The sequence below is a fragment of the Peromyscus eremicus genome, chromosome 15 (assembly GCF_949786415.1).
Source record: "Peromyscus eremicus chromosome 15, PerEre_H2_v1, whole genome shotgun sequence".
In the NCBI taxonomy this organism is placed as follows: Eukaryota; Metazoa; Chordata; class Mammalia; order Rodentia; family Cricetidae; genus Peromyscus; species Peromyscus eremicus.
The window spans coordinates 1,781,982-1,790,638 of NC_081431.1; positions in this window are offsets into that span (position 1 = coordinate 1,781,982).

Below are 8,657 nucleotides of genomic sequence, written 5' to 3' on the forward strand. Positions count from 1 at the left end.
AACGGGATGATACACTTCAGCCCTAGGGATGCCAAAGAACAAAGAGAGAGAGCATGGCCTTCCCTAGCCTCAGAACATCCTCCTTTGCAGTTCCTAGGTTGTAAGTTCCCCCTCTCTGCAATGTCTCCCTCCTCAACTCACAAAGGTCAATAAAATGCTTTTCTGTCACTTGTTCAGTAGTTTGAAACTTGTACATCTACTACAGGAAAGCATACGCAAAAGAACACGGAAGCCTGGTAAAGAGAGACAATGTCACTAAAGGGCTGAGGCTGTAGCTCAGTGGTAGGGCTCTTGCCTAGCATGCATGCAGTCCTGGGTTCCATTCCCAGCAATACACACACACACACACACACACACACACACACACACACACACATCATTAATTCACCACTCAGGTGTTGTGTACCATAGGGTTTCATGAATAAAAACAGCCATTGAACATCCCAAATCAATAATAAGAAGCAAGACTTAATAAGTCTTTAAAAGATATGATCACGATTTATACAATTCTTCCTGGTAGAAAAGTAAAATGTGCAGCTTTCATTTTCCCCTTTGTAAGAAATATATCCAACCTCACCCAGAGTTTTCTGCTATTGATCTGACATTCGAGAAATTGTCTGAAGTTCTTTCTCTCAGGCAGAAGGGTGCCTCCCTATTGCCTACAAAATCAAGTCACACTGCCCAGCATGATATGCTCAGCCCTCCACAGTTCTGTAAATCATACTTCGGTTGATCTGCACCATTGCTCCATCTGAAACACACCCCTATGCCTGCAGATTCCCTGTCTTGATCTGTGCCCAGACCACTTCGTCCTGACACATAGCTGAAGCCCATCCATTGCCTTGGCTTGTTGCCCATCCACGTGTTTTCCTCAAATGGTTTGATAGCAGGGAGGAGCATGATGCCTAAGGTAAAAGGTAATGATGCCTAGGCAATAAATCATTTTTTAATCAAAATTTAAGATAGGTAGCCATAGCTGAAGAGGAAAGTGAACTAAACCTGTAGTCAAATTTGGGGAGTACAGAAAATTTTGCTCCACTCAGGAAACAGTAGCACTAAGTGTGACACTGTAGGGCAGAGTTGCTGGACTTAAGACAGCTGTCCTTCCTCAACTGTGTCCGTCTAGTGGGAATCCACCCATACCCCTCTGCGATGGAGACTCATGTCTTCCGTTGGTAGCCCTGGCCAGACATAGCTATGACTTCCTGACATAACCAATACATTTTTGTGAAATCTCATTTGAAGAACCACTATGCTTCACTGCAATGGCTCCTATGTCTATCCCAGAGGAATGCAGAGTATTTTCTGTAATAGTATCTCATATGCTTAGAGTTACATTAGTCAGAATCATTGGTTCACTCTTGGACTATGCATGCTCCCTCCATTCCATGTTGTTCTTACTGTCGCTAAGTAAAGCCCCATGTGGCTACTCCCATGCTAGGCTTTGGAATCTGAAGTGAATAAAATGTGCCTCCTGTCTTCAAAGAGCTTAAAGAGAGCATTTTGCCTTCTTCGTATCTGCAGCACTTAGGAATTCCTATGATGAATGTATTTCCTCCACCTGATTCTTGAATATTGGATAGTATAGATTTTTGTTTTTAAGATTTTTTCACTGCTCTATCAAAACACTGATAAAATTCTAATCTAGCCCCAAAGCTTTAAGTACCATCCCATACGCATAGCCTCAATCTCAAGCAATACTTGAACTCTGGACCTACATACACATCTAACTTCTCCATGAAGCCTCTACCAAGACAGCTCACAGGCATCTCACATTTAGTGTGAGTTCCTACCAGCCTGACACTGCTGTGGGATAATGCTTTTGTACACTGGTTTAATAAAGCACTGATTGGCCAGTAACAAGACAGGAAGTATAGGCAGAATAAGCAGACAAGGATAATTCTGGGAAGAAGAAGTTCAGGAGATGCCAGGCCGCTGTCCAGGGAGCAGCATGTAATGGCACACAGGTAAAGCCATGGAACACGTAGCAACATATAGATTAAAAGAAATGGGCTGAGTTTAAGTGTAAGAGCTAGTCAGTAGTAAGCCTGAGCAGTAGTAAGGCTGAGCAGTTTTAATTAATATAAGCCTCTGTGTGTTTACTTGGGTCTGAGCAGCTGTGGACTAGACAGGACACAAGAAAACTTCCAACTACATGGCACCAAGCCTGCTCCTCCTTGGGCCCTCTCTTTCTGTATTTTTAAGTTAAGCTAAATTCCTCAAACTTATCTTCCAGGCCTCCTTAACCCCTCTGTGGCATCCCAACAGTTAATCCATCAGAAATACTGGATTCACCTGATCACATATTTACCTGTACCATCCATGCACTCCACTAGGATACAGTTCAGTAAGGCAAGAACCATTGTCCATTTTGTTCATTCCCACATTACTCCATATCCCTGGCATTTGGGAAAATGGCATGTACTAAATAAACATTTTCTGAACCAAATTCAAACAAAAATTTTTGAAAAAAAAATAAAAAATGAGTGCATGGAATCTCAGATGTGCCCACCAGATAAATAAGTTTGAAGAACAATATTTGTTCTCACTGAAGAGTGAATGCTTTAGTCAGTTTTACATAACTACAGACATATGCCTGAGGCAACTCTATAGAGAGTCTAGAGAAAGGCTCGCTTAGCTCGCTCATTGTAAATGCAAGTCTGAGACTGTAAGTGCAAAGTCACATTGCTTTGGCTTCTGAGGAGGGTGGTGGAGACCAGGGATGCACAACAGACATCTTTCAAACTGAAGTGGAAAGGCAGTGTGGGAGATGGAGTCCCATGAACCCTCCAGGGCATGCCACCAAGGGCCTAAGAGCTGCCCACTGGCCACACCTCTTAAAGGTCCCGCCTCCTTTCTGCTACATTTAGACTCCATATTCAGACCTTCAGTGACAATCAAAGTACAACATAAATCCAGAATAATAGGCAACAGTGTTGTTTTCTGAAGTCACACATGTGATACTTCTACAAGAAGAAAACCTTTTTTTTAAGTCCTTGGCCTTGTGAAGAAGAAAACGACATTAAAAGCATTTTATCAATGATGGAAAGGTTGCGAGTGGAGAAATCTTCTCTGACTGAATGTTTGTATCAAATTCTGGCATCTACATCAAAATAAAACACAAAACACAAATGTCTCCCTAAGGAATAAGGCGAAGGGCGAACAAAGAAATTGGGACACTGAGTTCTATCTACAAATCTCCTTCCATGTATATGAAATTAAGTGGCACTATACTAAGAGATAAACACTGGTTATGAAAGCAATTTTGTGCCTTTCCTGTAGCATATGAACTAAAGCCATGTGAAGAATGGTATACAAAAGATTAAATGTAGTGTTAGAGCTTGAGTATAGGGGTTGGGGATCCATTCAGTGGTAGAAAGCCTAGCAAAGGCAAGGCTCAGGATTCAGTCCCAAGAACAGGAAATCATAGTAACTTGAGTGCAACTACCTGCCCCAGATGGAAGACCAAATATAACTACTGGAATGTGGCCAGGGCATTTCAAGTCTTGGTCTAGGGGAGAGTTTCTGATTACAGAAACTGGTCTGGGATAATGCTTTCATGACCCTACAGTGCTTATATGAATTTACTGATCACCCCACTTCACCAAAGAAGAAGGTTTCTGTCTCTTTCCAGCACTTATAGTCTTTGAGAGGGATGAGAGAATCATAATTGCACACATAGATAATATTGCCATCTTGGGCTCTGTGCAGAATCGCATCTGAGACATTTATGGTCTCCCTCAGAGTGATTCAAGAGGCAAGTTTAACAATAAATGTCAACTCTTGTTACCTGGAGTGCTGTACACAGATCACACAGTGAGAAGTGAAAGGCAACATGTTCCAGGAATAAAGTGAATTCTGCACACAGAGAAAAATCCAGGAACTCAACAGGTTCTCTGAAACCAGTTTTATATGTCAGTTCTTGCCTTTGAATTCAAAGTGGATAAAACTATCTGGACTCATGGAAGCTAACAGTGTTTCTGTTGGAGATAAAATTCTCTGGTGCCTAAGATATGTGTATAAGTCCAGTTCTCTTTGAGGAGACATCAAGATTAGATCAAACATGACAAAGAAGCTCTGTCAGTGGAGATGCCTATGTGAGGACAAGAGCTGGGGAGGCAGAGCTCTGTCAGACCACAATATGAATCACACCACACACACACACACACACACACACACACACACACACACACACACACACAGGGGAGAGGGGAGAGAAAAGTTGGCTAGAAGAATCTTGAGACATTGTAACAGTCCCAGGATGGTGCAGCAGGGCCTCGAGGGTCATGAAGACAAGATCAGAAGAATCTGCTGTCTCCTAGAGCTGTATCGATCCCAGGCATCTGATGGGCAGATTGGATGTGTGGCCCCAGCATAAATACAGCAATGGGGCTCAGCAACTGGTGTCCTCAGTCAACTTTCCTTCCTGGATTTGAACTGTGCACAGGGCATCTGCTTGACTGCCTCAGTATGGCTCCTAAACAGTAGCAATGCAGGTAATAAGGCATGTCTCCTAAGTACATGGCAGTGCTCTTTCTATCTTCTAAACAAGGAATTAAAAGTCCCCTAAGAGCTAATTAGTGGTGATTCAGAAAACAACTGTCCTACCTTCTGGCTGCAGAGTCTGCTTCTCTCTTAAGGAGTAACATATCTCAGAGCATGTAATAGTTAGGCAACACGAAAGCCTCAAACTCTGAGCACCAAAGAGGAGCCTCAGCCTGATCCTCGCCTAAGTCATCACCAGTCTTCAAACAGGTGTTAAGTGCATTTCCCAGGGCTTTCTTGCTGTGGGATGTTCTGTATGGCAAATGTGTTGCTGATTAGTCAATAAATAAAACACTGATTGGCCATTGGCTAGGCAGGAAGTGTAGGTGGGACAAGGAGGAGAATAAAGCTGGGAAGTGGAAGGCTGAGTCAGAGAAACAGCATGTGAAGATGCCGGTAAGCCACGAGCCACGTGGCAAGGTATAGATTAATGGAAATGGATTAATTTAAGCTGTAAGAACAGTTAGCAAGAAGCCTGCCACGGCCATACAGTCTGTAACCAATATAAGTCTCTGTGTTTACTTGGTTGGGTTTGAGTGGCTGTGGGACTGGCGGGTGAGAGAGATTTGCCCTGACTGTGGGCCAGGCAGGAAAACTCTAGCTACACTGTCTTATTATTAATACTAAACATAACCCCTGATTGAAAGGGAAGGAAATGTCTGAAGAGTAGAACTTGTAGGGTTCAGCCACTTCAATGCCCTGAGAGTGATAAACGGCCAAGTGCTAATACCTGGAGAATAAGACACACCCAGAAGAGTCTATACAGAATGTCTTCCAGGTTGGTGATCCCCAGATTAAAAGAGGAACAGAAGAGGTCACCTGTTTGTTCCATACACTTTCAGCAAGAAATCGATGAGACCATTTTATCCCAGGTGTGTCTATAGGTGGGATAGAGAGTACTTTCTTTTTTATTCCAAAGGCAAGTTCTAAGAAGAAAGAGAACTTTGAAAGAGACCTAGCAAGGAGTCAGTGTACTGTGGAGGTCAGTTTAAGGATGCAAGGCCTGAATCTTCAAGGCCAAGGAGAACTGGGGGAACAGGAATCAAGATATCCAGTAGAAGCCAAGTGTCAGGAGCTGATTCTATCATCCTGGGTCTTCCTTCACCTGGAAGGGCAGAAAAGCTAGAAGCAAGAACACACTGTGGTCTATAGGTAGCCAATCTGGGAATAGGACTTCCTTATTCCTTTCTCTAAAATGCCTGGGGCCTGCTTGGACAGCCCAGCCTCTATATGCCAGACTAGTTCCACCCAGAGTGTAAAGGCATCCCACTTGCTGGAGCCAAGAGTGAACTTTAAAACAGTAAACAAAACAGAGAGCCAACAGTGGCCAGATGACAGAAGAGGAAAACGTGAAGCAAAGTGGTCCCTGCTCTCCGGAGAGAGGCGGGAGGAAGACAGCTAATACATCACTGGCTGCTGCTGAACGGTTTACAGAAATCCGGTTATATTTTTTAATCATCTTGCATTTTAGACCTTTAAAGTACAAATATGGATTTCAAACATATCAAGGGAACAAATTAACTTAGAAAAATGGTAATGCTTTCCAAGGTTGCACCTGCCACGAATTGCTCCAAGTTTGCATTTTCCCTAGGTCTCTGGTGTGTCATTAGGCCAGATTGATTATGTTCCTCCCCCGAACGGCTTCCCCATTAGAGGGTTATTGTATGGAAATTAATGGAAGGTTGGGAACATTTTTTTGCAGCTGCAGTAGTTGGAGTCAGTTTTGATTAAGCGATAGAAACGCAGCAGACGGGGGATCTCTTTGCTTTAGCTGCCTCCTTCATTATCACTGAGTTGAGCAGAGCACTAGCACAGCTCCCTGTGTGGATCTGTGGCTGCCTTCTGGATGATGCTGTTTACACTGACTCATCTCTGTGTTCTTTTTAACGACTCCCAACTCGATCTCACCATTAGTGCTCAAATTTGACGCACAATGTAAAACTACTCTATCTACGCCTGTTCCCTCTCCATACCAGGATCCCTTTCCCCCATACCCCTACTTCAGAGCTGCTCTTTGGAGATGCAAGAATGTGGCTAATATCCCTTGCTCTCAATCCCTCTAGCTCACTTATCCCTTAAGAGAACCTCTTGAGGGGCCCTAAACCAGCAATCAAAGCCACAGCAGCCCCAAGGGACTGCAAGGTGCAAATTGAGTCTTGGACTGGCTGTTTCAGCTTACTGAAGAGTGAGAGCCTACAGCTTTCCTCTCTTCTGGATCTGTCAAGAGCTTGCCATCATCCCAGAAAAACTGGGGCTTTGGCAGATTAGGAGTTGATCTGCTTGTCATGAGGGGTCAGTGTCAGACTGCTGCAGTTGAGAGCAACAAGAACTGACGGAACAAAAGGAAAGGATGGTAGATGCAATGCCTGCAAAGGGACTGGGGATGGGGAGGGAGAGTCTACTCAGGATGGGGTTGGTGTGGCCTTCCCAGCCTGGTCCCTGTAGATCTATTCTAGCTCTGTTTTTTTTCTACATGGTTTCATCTTTTATTTGTTTTCTCCTCTGACTTGTGATTCTAGAGCATCTCTGCAGGGTGTTGTACTGGATGCTGAAGCTGAAAAGCAACAGAGTTGGATGGAGAAGGCAGATATGCAAACAAAAAGACAGTACAACATGATTTATGAAATGCTGATAAGTATTCCAAAAGTGTATTTAGTTGCTTCGGGAAAGCGGCAAAGTAAACAAACAAACAAAAATATCTGCCTGGATCTAGAAAGAGTAGAGAGGCGAGGAAATGCTCAAAAGAGGCAGCCCTGCAACTGGTGACTGGGTCCCCATCTGTCAGTTCTAGGATACTGAACATGGGGTCCTGGGGGAGAAGCCAGCGTGGGTAAAAGGACAGAAGATAAAGGCCTGCACAAAGAGAAGGGTGCTCCTGTGGTTGGAGGTGATGAGGGTAAGGAAGCAGAAACCTATAATGAGCAAGGCACATTAAGAACCTGGGATGCAACACTGATTACCGTGGGGGCCCTGGAGGGTTTTAAACAGAGACATCTTTACTATGATGTTTTAGAAAGTACACGCTAACATGGAAGTGACGGAGGGGCTGATATGGTGATGGGAGCTCACTGCAGCGCAGGAGGCCAGGTAAGTACCCACAACACCCAAGTCCTCTGCCCCAGACTAAAGTCCAAGCCTGTTAGAAAACAATCCCAGAATCCTCTCAGGGTTCATATGCCAAGGACATGTTTTAAAAGTTAACTTTTAAAAACAGCCATATAGCTCTTTAGTAAGTTCCTAGACATAACTGATTAACACTCTCTGCCTCTGGCTAGCAAGGATGGGGTCAACCTAAAATAGGTATTTGCCAGTGGTCAAGATTGAACTCTTGGTTCCCAGCATGATTGATGCTTCCAGGACAACCTCCAAGTGGGCTGCACAGCCCACACCACTGACCTATGAATCATCTCCTTAATCCAGGGAGAAAATTAGCTCCAGCCTTTGAAGAGTGACATCTGCCCCTGAGCTATAGTCCTTCTGCTGAGCAAGAACAGACCTGATTTCCCTCTCTAAGACTCAGCTCCATTTAGGGAACATTTCATTCCCTGAATCTGCCCCACCCCTGCTGGGCACCCACCCAGATCACTTCCTTATCACTGAGCCTGTGTCCCAGGCCCCCACCTTCCACCCCAGCCATACTGGGATAAGCAGCTGCCTTGGAGAAAACCTGGGGTTACAGAAAAAAGCAACAGCCAATTGACCGAAGCTATCTCACATTCCGCCTGCTTTAAGCAGGCTGGGGATTAACTGCGGACAGCTCCAAAATGATATACTAGGAGGCAATTTCTCTTTTCCCCCATGGGCAGCCACCTTCCACCTGGCAGAGTAATCCTCAAGGCTCGTTTGGGAATGCAGCTCATCTTGGTTCCTTTAATAGCCTTAAAGGGACAAGCTGCTTTACCAAGGTCGGGGATTTATGACCCTGATAGAAACCTCTGGAGGAAAGGAGGGAGTCTGTAGCTCCTTCCCACTGAGGTATTCAGCTACAATTCCCGTCTGTCAGTCTGTCTGTCTGTCTGTCTGTCTCTCTCTCTTCTCTTCTTCATTCCTTTCCATCTATCTCTATCCCACACACAATAAAAGAGTGAAAAGTCTAGCAAATGCCTGAAAAG